Here is a 14,546-nt window from a genome sequence, read left to right on the forward strand (position 1 = left end):
TTAAAATAGTGAAAAAAATCAATATTAAGTTTTATGAACTATTTTCACAGTTTTCTGTACAAAGATCAGTTTTTCTGTGTCATTTTCTTCCCTGTACATACTGTTTTGTTTTTTTTTTTTTTTCACTTTATATTTAATAACACTTATTGTGACTGCTTCAACTAACTGTTAAATATTTTTATGAAGTGATTAATTCTAAACTTTTTCATTATTTTTCATTTTTTGACAAATAGTATTTATGAGTTGAATAAGACCTGTGGATTTTCACAAATTTGTTTGCAACAACTTGTTATGTTAATGATTATATCTTTGTGAATGTCAACCTGAGAAAGTCCAGAGATTTTTTTTTTTTTTTTTTTTTAACTAAATGACCTGATGTTTACAACAAGACCAGTGCCCAAAGCAATCATTAGGACATTAGTCTCCCATAGGAAGCAACAAGATGCACAAAAAGTAGAAAGATCATCACACCAAGGAAATTTCAGGCAGTAAGTATTTTTACTATCTTTTTTTTTTTCCACAGAGAGAAAAAAAAAAAAAGCAAAAACACAATCCTCTTCTTCTACAGAAGTTCTCTTCAGGTTTAAAGTAGTTGAGTCATTTGTGAGTAAAAGGGAAGATGTAAGCTGGATTTATTAATCATTTATTCATCCTGGCAAATTGTCAAGATCACACTTTCATCCCATACTTACGTGTGCATTTGTTTATCCTGTGGAGTGGGTCCAGTACATTCATATGAATACCCCTCTATAAACTGGGGACATTGTAGGCCCTCTCTAATCCCCTTGTTATTACTGAGAATTCTGGCAGTGGTAGAATGTCTTCTACTCCAGAGTGTTATTCAAGACAAGCAACTTTCTTTTTCCCCTGGAAGTTGCTGCAGAATTTTTCTAGGCCATATATGCTAAAGGAAGCACAAGAGAAGTAAAGAAATATTCTACATGTTCAGTTAGATTAGTAAATTATACAGTAATTATACACTAATCCTAGATATGTCTTATTGAACAATATTGGTATTAAATTAGTAATGTCAAAGTGCTAGCAAATGCTGTTTCAGACTTTCTGTAGTCACAGGAATTGTAATTTCCATGTTGAATAAAAAATGGCAGAGGCAAGCAGGTTCATCATATCTAAAGTTTTTATTAATAAATATCAAAACTGCTGTGAGCGTCTACTCAGGAAGTTTGTTGCAAGGAACTCTTCTTCTGGAGCCTGTGGAATATGAATTACCTGTATGCAAGCATGTACATGTTATTTGTGTATGGTTAAAAACTCTTGAAAGTGAAGCCAGCTTAGCACACACGATGTACAAAGAGTTAAGGAGATAAGGTCCCAGTCAAAAGAATCAGAGTGTTTATGTTAAATCAGACTGAACATTGAATAGTCATAAGATGGAAGAACATATTTCTCAACAAACACATTTTTATGTGTCTTCTGAACTGGCCAACTCTAACATAGGACATCTGGTTCATCTGAAATACAAGGGGAAAAAGAAAAAAAAGTAAAAAAAATCCCAACAATCAGCAAACAAAATGGACAAATTGAAAACAGCTTATTTTTAGATATAATTGTGGAACTTTGTGCTTTTCATTCAAGATATATTGACTTTTTTTTTTTTTTTCTGCCTGTAGTTTCCTTGGATCATAATGAATCTCTAAGCAGACATTATCTGCTTCTGGTATAGAATGGATTGAGAAAAACATTCGTCTGCTGTTCTTTACACAGAAAAGATGGACATAGAAGAGATTCCAAAGAAAACTCTCTTTCTCCTTTCATTTCCACTCAGGAATCTTCCTAATTTCATCACAACAGTCTTTGGGACTCTAATATAGAAGACACATTTTGTTGATTCATTTATTAGTGTCTTTGCTTCACTGAGATACAGTACTTAATAGAGATACTGATATTTTTAAGGACTGATTCATAAAAGTAGTTTTCATTCATATTGAGTTTGTGCCTGTCATTTTTAGACCACTAGATGAAGAGATTACAGACTCAGTAATTAAGCCAGAAAATATAAATTCAGGTCAACAAAGGCCTAACTTCCCTGTGTGAGGCATGTGATGAGCCTGTGAATAATCCTGACATGTTGTTATTCTGCCTTGAGGTGCCACTATAGTGCTAGTGGAAGTGAGGACAGCAACTTCATCTTCAGTAGCAGAAAGGAAAACAGCAATTTGGATTGTGTGAGCCATTTCCCTCTTTATTTATAGAATTATTCTGTAAAAGACATCAAAATGTTGCTCGTTCACTGTTATGATTATGTTCTCAGAGGAATTAGGAATGAATGATATAGCATGTAAATTATGGATAATGAAGTACATATGCGTAGACACTATTTGAAGTGCCCAAGGTTAATTTCTATGCAAAATAATGTTACATTTACTTGAAAATTGATTGGCTAAATGCAAATTAATGAAGAAAACCCCTTTAATTATGACATATTTATAAATTAATCAATGTACTCATTCAAAGAATACTAGATACCCTATCTGAAATATCCTCAAGATACATGTGAGCAATGAGAGTATCATTGAAATGTAAAGCAAATTATTTACACTAATCATATGAACCATCTTGTTTTGTAGTTACCCAGATGTTTGGAATGAAAAAAGATAAATCAAAAAATCAACGAAAGAGGAAAGATCTTATGACTGACGCAAGGGATTGGATTCAGAAAATCGGATTTCAGTTTCTGATTCTGTCACAAGCTTCCTGTGTGACCTTAGGTAAGTCATACTTTCTCTCCAGACATTGGTTTTACATTGGCTTTCAGGAAAGAGTAATATGCTTACTTCTGAACTGCTTTTTTTTTTTTTGTTTGTTTGTTTGTTTGTTTGTAAGATATAGTATATGCAATATTACCCCTGAAAATCTTGCACTGAATGCTTCATACAGATTTTAAAGGTCTCATCTTTTAGCGGAATGAAAGCTTTTTGGTGTGATAGGTGTTTTATGACTGAATTCATACTGTTTTGAACATTGGCCCAAGCCAGCACCCAATTTCAAGCATCATTTTATTGATGCAAGCTGGTGCTGTGTGTCTTTGGTGGATTTCCACGCAGGTAGGTAGGAAAACTGTACCCACACTACCTGTTTATATAGGTACAAGAGGAACACTCTTGCAGTGTAGGTTGATAATGTATTCTATTTTTCATCCTGGTTTGTATCAGAAACAGTGTGACCAGCAGGGCTAGGGAGGTGATCGTCCCCCTGTACTCGGCTCTGGTGAGGCCGCACCTTGAGTACTGTGTTCAGTTTTGGGCCCCTCGCTACAAGAAGGACATCGAGGTGCTTGAGCGGTCCAGAGAAGGGCAACAAAGCTGGTGAGGGGCCTGGAGAACAAGTCCTACAAGGAGCGGCTGAGGGAGCTGGGATTGTTCAGCCTGGAGAAGAGGAGGCTCAGGGACAACCTTATCGCTCTATACAGATACCTTAAAGGAGGCTGTAGAGAGGTGGGGGTTGGCCTGCTCTCCCACGTGCCTGGTGACAGGACGAGGGGGAATGGGCTAAAGTTGCGCCAGGAGAGTTTGAGGTTAGAGGTTAGGAAGAACTTCTTTACCGAAAGGGTTGTTAGACACTGGAACAGGCTGCCCAGGGAGATGGTGGAGTCACCATCCCTGGAAGTCTTTAAAAGATGTTTAGATGTAGAGCTTAGGGATATGGTTTAGTGGGGACTGTTAGTGTTATGTTAGAGGTTGGACTCGATGATCTTGAGGTCTCTTCCAACCTAGAAATTCTATGATTCTGTGATTCTGTGATTCATGTGAAAATACAGTTCTACAACAGTAAAATGTGTGCTTAAATTGATATCTTAAAACCAAACTACAATTTGTAGTACCAAAAAGCATGCACAAAGCTTTCAGCATATATTAATGTGCATCTATGTACAAACACACACCCCCCTACATCAACTGCTTCAATAAATGTGAGTCTTTTCTATATTTAACCACAACTAGTGCACTTCTCTGTAAAACTTATGCTTGCAGTATTATGTATGAAAATCACCAAAGAGAGGAATTTAAACTGGAAACAAAACCACTGGCATCCTATAACTATGATAAATTAAGTTTATTTTCAATTTTAAAAACATAGCAGGACATTAATTCCTCACAGTGGCAGATATTTTAAAATACACAGAAAAGATATCTCAGAAATTACTTCTATTCACTGAATCTCCACACATACCATAGTTTCCCATGGTGGTTTTTACACACATCTGTAGGTATCTGTACCTAGCTTCCATTTTCACCTGGGGGAAATACCACTCTAAAGGTCTGATTTATCTCATATAAAGTCAACATCTGTTTAAGGTCTATATTTCTCCCCATAATGTAGGATTTCTTCTCATAATGAAGGATATTATGTGTAGATGAAATGAAACTTGCTACTTGCAACAAATGTTTTAAAACATTTAAGCGATTTATCTACAGTAATAGTTGACCATTCATGTTTCCAAGACATAGTCTTTCTAAAAAGTCTTTTTTTTTTTTTTTTTTTTTTTTTCCAAAAGGCTAACAGAGATTTTTAAAATCAAAGTAATAGTCCTCTGTTTTTATGGAGGTTTTTATGGATGTCCACCCATGAGGAAGGAATGAATCAACAAGTTATGCTACACCAGTTGGGTGAATAATATCCTTCACACTCTTTCTGCAATTTGGCTATCCCTGACATGGATACCCAGCCTCTGTATGTGGCAAGTCCATGGCACTCAGCTTCATCAAATCAACAAGTGCCTTTTGCTTACTACATGGCTAGAAAACTGCATCATATTAAAGTTTTCCAACAGATACAGACAGTCATAACAAATAAAAGGACTTTAAAGAATTCAGGAATCATCACATATTGGAGAATTTAATGAAGACTAGACAAAATTTAGTTGTAGTCCACTTCAAGATTTGTATCTACTATTTAAATATTCTTGATTTACACCAGAAGCTTCCATGAGGTTGGTGTAAGAATCATCTCCTTAATAATCATTATTTCTGTTTCTGTTTCTTTTTTTTTTCCTTTTTCTCTCCTCTGGCCTTCAAGTGAATGAATTGTTAAGTGCTCATTACAAATGAAATATTATTTAAACAGCTTTATTATGTTTAACTGGCAGTTTTCATAGATTCACAGATTTCCTTAAAGCCAGAAGGGACCATTACATCATCTAGTCTGACTTGTATCATGCTGACTGCAGAACCACATCAGTTTCTCTTGCAATGAACTATGTAAACTATTTGGTTGCAGCTCATCTTTTAGAAATATTTTTAATCTTAATATAACAATAAGAAATGAAGAATTTGCCACTTTTTGTAGTAGTCTGTTGACAGTATGAAATATCCTTGCAGTTAAAAATGTGTGTTATTTTTGCTGTGGAAGAACTGCTGAATTTAATTCAAACTTAAAGTTAATTCCACCTTCCACTTAGTTTTCTTTTTAAGGATACTTAGAGCTTTATTAAATAAATGCCTTTGGACCATTCCTTTGAGTTCGATCAGTTATTTGCAAATTGGAGTTTAGCTTGCTCATTGGAGAAAAGCACAAACAAAATTAGTTAAGTGTGGCTCCGTTTTTTTTTTTTTTAAATTATTTTTTTATTTTTCCTCTTGTTTGACAATAACAATGAAAAGATTGTGGGTAGCTTTGCTTGAGATCAAAGGAGTAAGATGAGCTTTAGGGAGCACATTTGCACAGCTTTAAAGTCAAGCATTTACAATCAGAATACCATTTTATTTTTTTTTAAATAAACGAAGGTTAGAAACCGTCATTAGATACCCATACCAATTCTGTTATAATACATGTATAGCTCTTGCACCTTTAAGTATTGCAGTGTCTTCAGTGTTGATAATGTGGAATTAAAGCCCTCTCTTGCAATTCACTTGGTGGATCAGAAACAGCACAAAAAATATTATTTTTTGTCTTCACTACTTCAAAGAAAAATGTGTAATTTCCTAGTACTTTTGAGTTTCTAATGATTTTAAGAAACAGATTAAAATTGAAAAGACAGTGCAAGGCATTATGAAGAATGGGAAAAAATGAACTGGATGCAAAACATTCTAAAAATACCCTTTATATGTATGTTTGAAACAAGCTGTTTGAAAACTTGAAGCTAGTGCTTTTGCATTCATAAGCTGAATTCTCTGTGAATATTTCCTTTCATAATGAAGCTTTTTACACTAATGAAGTGCTAGTCACTGGAAAAAAGTATATAGCCTGACATGAATTAGTAACCTTACCAAATCAGCACTGCAGTGACCACAGTGATGTAGGTGGTGTGGGGACAGAGAAAGGCTTTGAGAGAACCCCAGCTCCATTGGACTTTAATAATTCCCATGAGCTTCAGAATCAGTCAACTCTGGAAACTCAACTGCAGATTTTTTTTTTTTTTTTTAATATGGTTCTTGTTTCACCAGCTAGTTATTCAGATAAAATACAAAAATGTGGCAAGTTTATTAGTGCCCTGAAACCTGTAATAGAATTATTTAAATTCATATCAACACTTTCAGATGAGAAAAGTGTGTGTATCTTATCCAGAGTAAGGGAAACACAAAACGTTAATACAAATAAATAAATAAATAAATAAATAAAGGGGGGGGGGGGGGAAGACTGGGATCCAGGGAAGACTGGGATCCAGAAAATTCTCATCCTGTCTGTGATGCTGACTTTATCTTCTCAAAATGAAACCATATGTTGGAAAAAAATAAAAAAGGCAATGAAATTGACTTTGTAATTTTAAGACCCACTTGACATATTTGGGCTGGAAATCACTGTGTCTCACTGTTGTCCAATTTCCCATTTCTAATACAAGAAACCGATGTTGATTATCAGACTGGTAGGCTACCTGTGCAATACTACTTAGCAAAAGTTCAGGAGCTGAACAAGGCATCTTTCTTTGATATGACAGCATAACTCCAGCAACATTGTAGTTAGCTTATTAGCATGTTTGTGAACAGGGAAACAAAGCAACATCTAAACTTGTCAAAATTAGCATCAGTGTGATACTTTCTCATACACAGCAAGAGAGAGCACAAAGCCTATGTGTTATTTACACTGTTCTTGAGCTTTAATTCTTGAAAGCTGCATTGCATTTTTATTCTTCTGTCATTTTTATTCCTCCTTTTATTCCTCTTGTTGTGAAGATTAATTACTGAATGTTTCTAAATGATTTGGCAATCAATGATAACTATCACAATAATTTATGATAATTGAACACCTAGAAACATTTTTTTTCAGCAACAGAAAGTTTGAAAGGTCAACATCAGCCTAGGCTTGGTTTACAATTAAAATTTTCTTTATTAAAAAAAAAAAAAAGACCAAACAAAATTGAATCTAGCGAAGGGGATGGTAATCACAAGCTCAGAATATGTTAAAATATAATGTTTTCTTCCTGTAGGGAAAAACTCAGTTCATTCATTTTACATTTTAAACATTCCCTTGCAGTTATGCGAATTCTGAACAACATAATTGTTCATGCATACAATCTGAGAAACGAAATGGGCCAGGAGAAAAATACCAGACTATATTATTTTGTATTCTATAGGAAATGTAAAACATATAGGATAAAATGAACTTTAGCAATATGACAACGGATACTGAACTGGGATCATGAAAACAGGTTAGTATGGAAAAAATATTTCAGGTTTACTAACATGAAAGCATAAAAATAAATTATCCAGAATTATTTTGAATTAAGATATTTAATTATCATCTTTAATCATAATCTATCTTTTGTTCTGCTCTTTCTTCTCTCTGTCTCTCTCTTTTAAATTAGGAATCTGACAAAAACTGTATGGGTACACTCAGTTGCCTAAACAACTTTAGCTGCCCAATAACTACATTTCTCTCTTTGGTCCTTCATGACTTCTGAAACACTGATGTGATCTTCAGAGATGGGCAGCTTTTCTTACTTCTGTATGTTGTGCTCTCTGAGAACTATGTCCAAACTATTAACACTTAGAAAATATTTCATTTGCAGACTCTTTTTTTGTTTTCTGCTTGTGCCATTATTCTTTGTCATACGTCTCTCTATCAGTCAGAGCCTTTACATACAAGTGTGGAGAAATAAAAAATTCAGTACAGAAACCCTACTAAAACCAGACTCTACTCTTCAAAACAAACAAATAAACAAAAAGCAACATGAGATGATTTCTTGATGATTTCTTAAAATGATGAGTGTAAAGAGTTAATTGATTTTGGAATTCTGAATATTTACTAGAGATCTGTGTTTATTCTTGATATTAGAAGGTTAATGATACTCGCCTTGTATCTGACTTTCTGCCTGGCCATGTAAACTTTTAGGGGGGTTCTCAGCTTGCCAGCACAAATTCACTACCTAAGTCTACCTGCCAGGAGAAACTCACTACCTAAGTTTAGCAATGCCATCTTCACACATAATAACAACGAAATTATGTTGTAATAAGTAGAGGAGGAAGACACATGGCTCTTGTCCAAGCTGGTTGCATGGAAACAGTTAGCAAATTCTGACTGTACAGCTCCTTCCAGTTTGTTTGGAAGACACTTGCAACAAGAAATATGATAATAGTAGTAATAATAACTTAATTTAGTCATTTTTCCCTAAGAAGCAGAGAGATAACCACACATAGTTCTATGTAGTCACAAAAAAACAGGGAATAGCAGATCTGTGACTTTCATTATGGTGAATGTCAAGAGGTGCAGATTATCAGCATCAAAGGAAGATGGGCCCTTGAACTCTTTTACAGAGGCTGTGACATGCAGGCTGCTCCAAGGTGGAGGCTGTGACATTTTAAATTGATTGTAACTACTAACAAACGAGTCTCCTGAACCATTACTCCAACTTATTCTGTATGGTTGTTTTAGAGTTTCACTCCTATTCTTGGAGAGATCTTGTCCTAGCTTGCACTATTGAGATGTAGACAAGCGTGAGGGTTTTGCCATCCTCACTTTAATTATCATTGTTAATGAATGAAATACCCTAAAACAACACTACTCTCTTACTTTGAATGATTCTGCAGTTTTACTCTAACTTTATATTTCTAGTCATCATGCTCTAGCTTGTACTTAGCTATTAGTATCTTTTCCTTCTTCGTCATGATCTTCTTTTTCCATTTTCCCTTAAAGGCTCATTTCTGTAACTTTTTTGCAATCTCCTGAGCAACTTTGATTTCTTCTGTGATGAACGGAAATTCGTTTCTTTAAAATCTGTGCCTCTCTAGGTCATATTTTCATGCTGAACATCCTGCTTCTGGCTTTGGATATCAGTTCTTTATCTGACTGACCTAATTGCCCAGATCAATTTGAAACACCAGCATTGAATTTTGCATTATTCATGGAGGATTTTCCTTTTCTCAGCTTTTAGGATATCAGTATTAAAACTAGGCCCTTGCTTAAGTCTTGCTTTCTCTTTTAATTATTATATTTGGATGCTGGACTATGAGATACTTATGACAAATTGGAATATACATGAGGGATAGAATTACTGACATGTTTGAGATCTCTGTCTCAAATTATGTTCTACTTTGCTTTAGATAAACTGTTGTCAGTAAAATCGGAATAGTTTGCCTTTAGAATAAAATAATTATTAGGACATATAAAGTTTTATCTGTTTAGGACATTGTCTATATATAAACCTATTAGACCTGTTTACCAACAGATTTTTATAATATTGACCCTGTGTTAGTGAGATTATGCAAAATAGCAATTGAAAGACCTAAGCATAAATGCATAAATACTGCTGTTTTTTTTAGAAAAGACTGCAGTTAAAAGCCTTATGTATCATATTCTATGATAATGTTATACTCTACAGCTTTTGGAGGATGGAAACTGGATATAGAAGTTCTACTGTTTCATTAGATATTACACTGACATCTACAACACGTTTTTTTCTTTTCATTGGGCTTTAATCTGGAGTTCCTGTTTGAATGAATAACTCATTCCACATCTGACCACACCCATCAGTTTCAAGGTATGTACTCAAAAGAGAAGATATACTCCTCTGCCTTAAAACTGCCTTTCTAATGGTAAATACAAAAATATAAAAGTTCTACATGAATATTATTTTCTTGCCTCTCAGAAATGTCAATGTGTGTAGACGTTGTTTATCTATGTGTCCAAAGAATGTTCTTGTTAATACACAACTCCTGACATTAATACATGGAGATGTTTTAATTAATACTTTTTAAAAACAAAGGCTTAGAAATACTGAAGGCTGATTCTTTAATTCAAACAAATAATAATTACCTTATCAGAAAAGTATTTGATTGGAGCCTTTTGCTAGGAGATACTGTTTAGGAGGGTTTTGAACTGATTCATCCAGGATATAATTGAGGCAATCTGACGAGGCTATATTACCTGTAAATTCCTGTTTTGCTGAATTATTTCTATCACAGAAAAAAACAAAAAACAAAACAAAACAAAAAAACACCTAAAAGTATACTTTCAGAGCAGCTATCTTCTTAATATTCTAAAAAATATATATAAATAAAAAATCTAGATTTTGATCTTTCCATTTGAGATAACATTTAGCCTTGAAATTATGAACCAGCAGAATTTTATTCATACTAACATGTACATGTACAGTATCTCCAAGTTTGGAGACTCCTTTGAAAGTCAATTTCTTCATTTGTAAGATGGATGTAATTTTCCTAGACTTTTTGAAGGTTAATTATTTATCATTTGCATATTGCACTAAACAGTTAAACTTTAACATGGATACTATTAATGATATTACTGTGTAACAATACCAATACATAAAGGTTTGTATCAGGTTGTCTAAAGTTATAACATCTTCATATGAAAACTATCACTGCAGATTGCTTACTCTCTTGTATTGACTAATCCTAGTGGGATTATATGAGGATAAAACTAGCATAAGTGGAAAAATATGAACTGGCCTACATTTATAAATTGTTCTTTGATGTTGTACCCTGAATAAAAACACAAATTTAGTCAAAGTTTCCAGGAAAATGAAGCCAATAAAAAGTGCAGTTTTGAGAAAGTTGAAAATGCAGCTTTTTTTTTTTTTTTTTTTTTTTTTTTTCTAATGGCAATTTATGAAATTTGTTGTAAATGAGGCATTTTTCTCCTTAAAATGTTATCACACTTGTTAACTTTTCATCATGGCCATCCTGTCCAGGCTTGGATGGGAAGTCCAAGCATCACATCCAAGGTTTTTTTATTCACACCCCCCCCCCCCCCCATACCTCACAATCTATTTCTTGCTCTTTTAATTTCCTAAATAGCTGTAGCTCATCCCCTTAGTCCATGAAAACTAGATCAATAAGTTTGTGATAGAAGCTTGATAAGAGTTTCTTGCACATACAGAGCATTTCTTCTGTTAATCGTTTGAAGGTCTTTCACTGGTTTCATATAAAAATGAAGTGTTCTGGTGTTATTTAGCCATCTGTATAATATTTTCCTAAAATATGGGTAAATCTGCAGACATTTTTCTTATTTCATCCTTAATTTCTTATGTGCTTACCCACCTCTGCCTTCCAAATTAACAGCTTTTTATCCCCCCTCCCCCCTCTCTCAACAAGATTAATGGGTAAGGGGTAAGATACCTGCATTCTGTTATTCTATCTTTTTTTTTTTTTTTTTTTTTTTTTGTAATTTAGATCATATCATTAAGTTAAATGCTAAACAAATATGTATATAAGAGAATTAACAGCCCTATAGGCACAAATTTTCATGCATATTCCAATGTACAAATATATATTTTCTTTTTTTACCTGCAAAAGGTAAAAAAGTAAGCAGTTCATAGGAAACACAACTGTAAACTTTTTTTCTTGTCTGACAAGTAATAGGAAGTCCATCTAACACCATTTTACAAAAATCCATGTCAATCATTTGGAAACAAGTATTTGACTATACAAAATACTTTTAAACCCATCTCTCGTTAAGGAATTTCTAACATCACACATACACAAACCAAAAACAAACAAAGAATCCTTCAGTTTTCTTGTCTCTGTAAAGTATAATCTGATATATAATCTCAGTTTGGACTAACTCTTAGTTTATGGGGTATCACATTTGCAATATTTTCATAGCAACTAACCATCGTCCTTCTAATGCTGAACTTGGATGATTTCTGACAGACCCAGCAACACACTGAGAAATTTCACAGGCAGTAGTAGGATTAGTTCAAGCTGCTGAAGGAAGATGAGATTAAATGAGAAATGTTGTTGGAAGAAATGTGGCAGGAAAGAAGTTCAGTCAAAAAGCATTACTAAATGCAGAAGAGTAGATGAAGGTTGACACCAGAAGTTTCCTGCTGTCATTTTCTCTTCAGAGGATGAAATGGAAGACTCCAGCATGGATCAGACTCAGACTGCAGAGTTACACATACTGGCATCTTATAATGGCTTCTTAACTCTACATCACATTCACCTCCTTCTCTTTTGTTTTAAGGAATTTTTACTAGTCTTTATGATGGCATGAGCCAGGATGTTCTACTGAAGGCAAATGTTTCATATTAGAAATCTGAACCCTATCATTTTGAAGCCAGAGCTGTACTCCTACTGCAGGTGTTCTTTCTAGGTTTTACATCCTTTTAATGTTTGCTTAATGGTCCCAGCTGCTGTATTGGAAATGGTGCACTGCAAATATGAGAGTGTATTTGGTGCCTGAGTACCCCTTTATCTTTGAGCTTTCTGGAATTTAATTGCAACTAGCACAAGAAGGTACATGGATACATGGGGCTACCAGACAGATATTTTTCTATTCTATTTTTCTATTTTCTATTCTATTTTTCTGTAATCCAGAATTCATCTTCTAGAATTCAGAATCTGTGTTCTGTAGTTCAATTTTGTTATTCATTTATTTGTTCTTTTAATCATTTTATGCTGAAAATTATTTATTTTATTTTTCAGTATTAACTTTACCTATTACTACTATTTTTTTCATCATTCTAAGTCAGTTTTTCTTCCAAAAGAATGTTTCTTCCTGATATGCCTGGAAATGAATGACGTATGAGAATTGGATGCTAAAAAGTAACAAGAAATGATGCACACCTGGATGAAAAGGTAATAAATCCAGATAATCTGGACAGATGAGAAGCAGATGTTGAAGTTCCTGTGGGACTTTTTTTTTTTTTTTTTTTTTTGTCAACTAAGAAATATTACAGTCTACTGACTAACTCTAATATGTCCATATTATTTTTGGCTAGTTCACTTGATATGTGATGTTGATACGAATTGATGTTTCCAAACAGACCATTCACTTTGTCGATAATTCAGATGCCAGTGAGCTGTCTTCGTATGCCAGACTGCATATGCTAACATTTAATGCCAGACTGAACTTGCTGTGCTATTCAACAGGATGAATTGCCATAAGGAAGAGTGGCTCCCCAGGTGTATTGTGCCATATGTTACATGGTGTAGCAAGTAAAGAATCCATAGTGTCTGACCCACAACTCACAATATAACTTCTAACATGTTCCTTGGCTTAGGTTCTGGGAACTCCTTTGATAATTAATGTATTGCTTCAAGGTAAATAAATTATATAGCTCCAACTGTAGCCAGCATGTGGAGAGAACTGAGGTAGCAAATCCCAGAGATGTTTCCATTGAAAATCTCAAATTCACCTAGCTGGAAGAATGTGAGGTGAGCATTTACAAATCCAGAAACTATGGAAAGATACAGAAACTATAAGATGATAGATACACATCCAGAGATCCATGGAACTGTGGGGTTCAAATGGGAGGTCTTGGTATATTGGGTTTACTTTGCAAGGTAGCAGAGAGCATCCCAAAGTGTTATAGACTGACTGCAGCCTCCATTCCCTGTTTTTGGGGGAGGAGGTGAAGGAGGGTGATGTGGGGAAGGTGTTTTTAGTTTGCTTTTAATTTCTCACTGTTCTAATCTGCTAGTGATATGCAATAAATTCCCTAATAATCTCCCTATATTGAGCCTATTTTGCCTGTGATGATAACTTGTGAGTGATCTTTCTGTCCTTATCTCAACCCTTGAGTCCTTTCTATTGCATTTTCTCCCCCTTTTCCTTTGGGGAGGGGGAGTGAAATAGCAGCTACGGTGGAGTTTAGCTGCCCAGCAGGGTAAAACCATCACACTTGGAGTTCAACATAGCTATGAAAATATTCTTCAGCATTTCAGTTCAGCATGAGTTATTCTTTTGCTCTCTTGAAGACAGACCACATTAGGTGTTCACAGTGCTAGAACACATGAACTTACAAAATTAGTTTGTTTATTTCCCTAATGCAGGCTTTCCCATTGAAAGGAGAGAGAAGGTGATTTTATCTTTTTGTCTTGGGTGCCACGTAGGGACACTGATGTTATTTTTGTCATTACTTTAGTCCAACATCATTTTTCTAAAATTTCCTTTTCATAGAAATTGCTGGTTCTTGCAACAACTAGGTGATAAACAATTATTTACATATGATATACCACTATGAATCTTTATCTTTGAAATTAAATATTATGACAGAATGGTGTAACACAACAGTTATGCCTTCTCTTCATCATAAATTGGATAAGAATTGGAACAGTTGGACAGCAGCCCATCTCTAGCCACCATCTGCTTGTTATAAAATAGCTGTATGTTGCAATTGTTTTCTTCTTTTT

The sequence above is a fragment of the Anas platyrhynchos genome, chromosome 2 (assembly GCF_047663525.1).
Source record: "Anas platyrhynchos isolate ZD024472 breed Pekin duck chromosome 2, IASCAAS_PekinDuck_T2T, whole genome shotgun sequence".
NCBI classification, from domain to species: domain Eukaryota; kingdom Metazoa; phylum Chordata; class Aves; order Anseriformes; family Anatidae; genus Anas; species Anas platyrhynchos.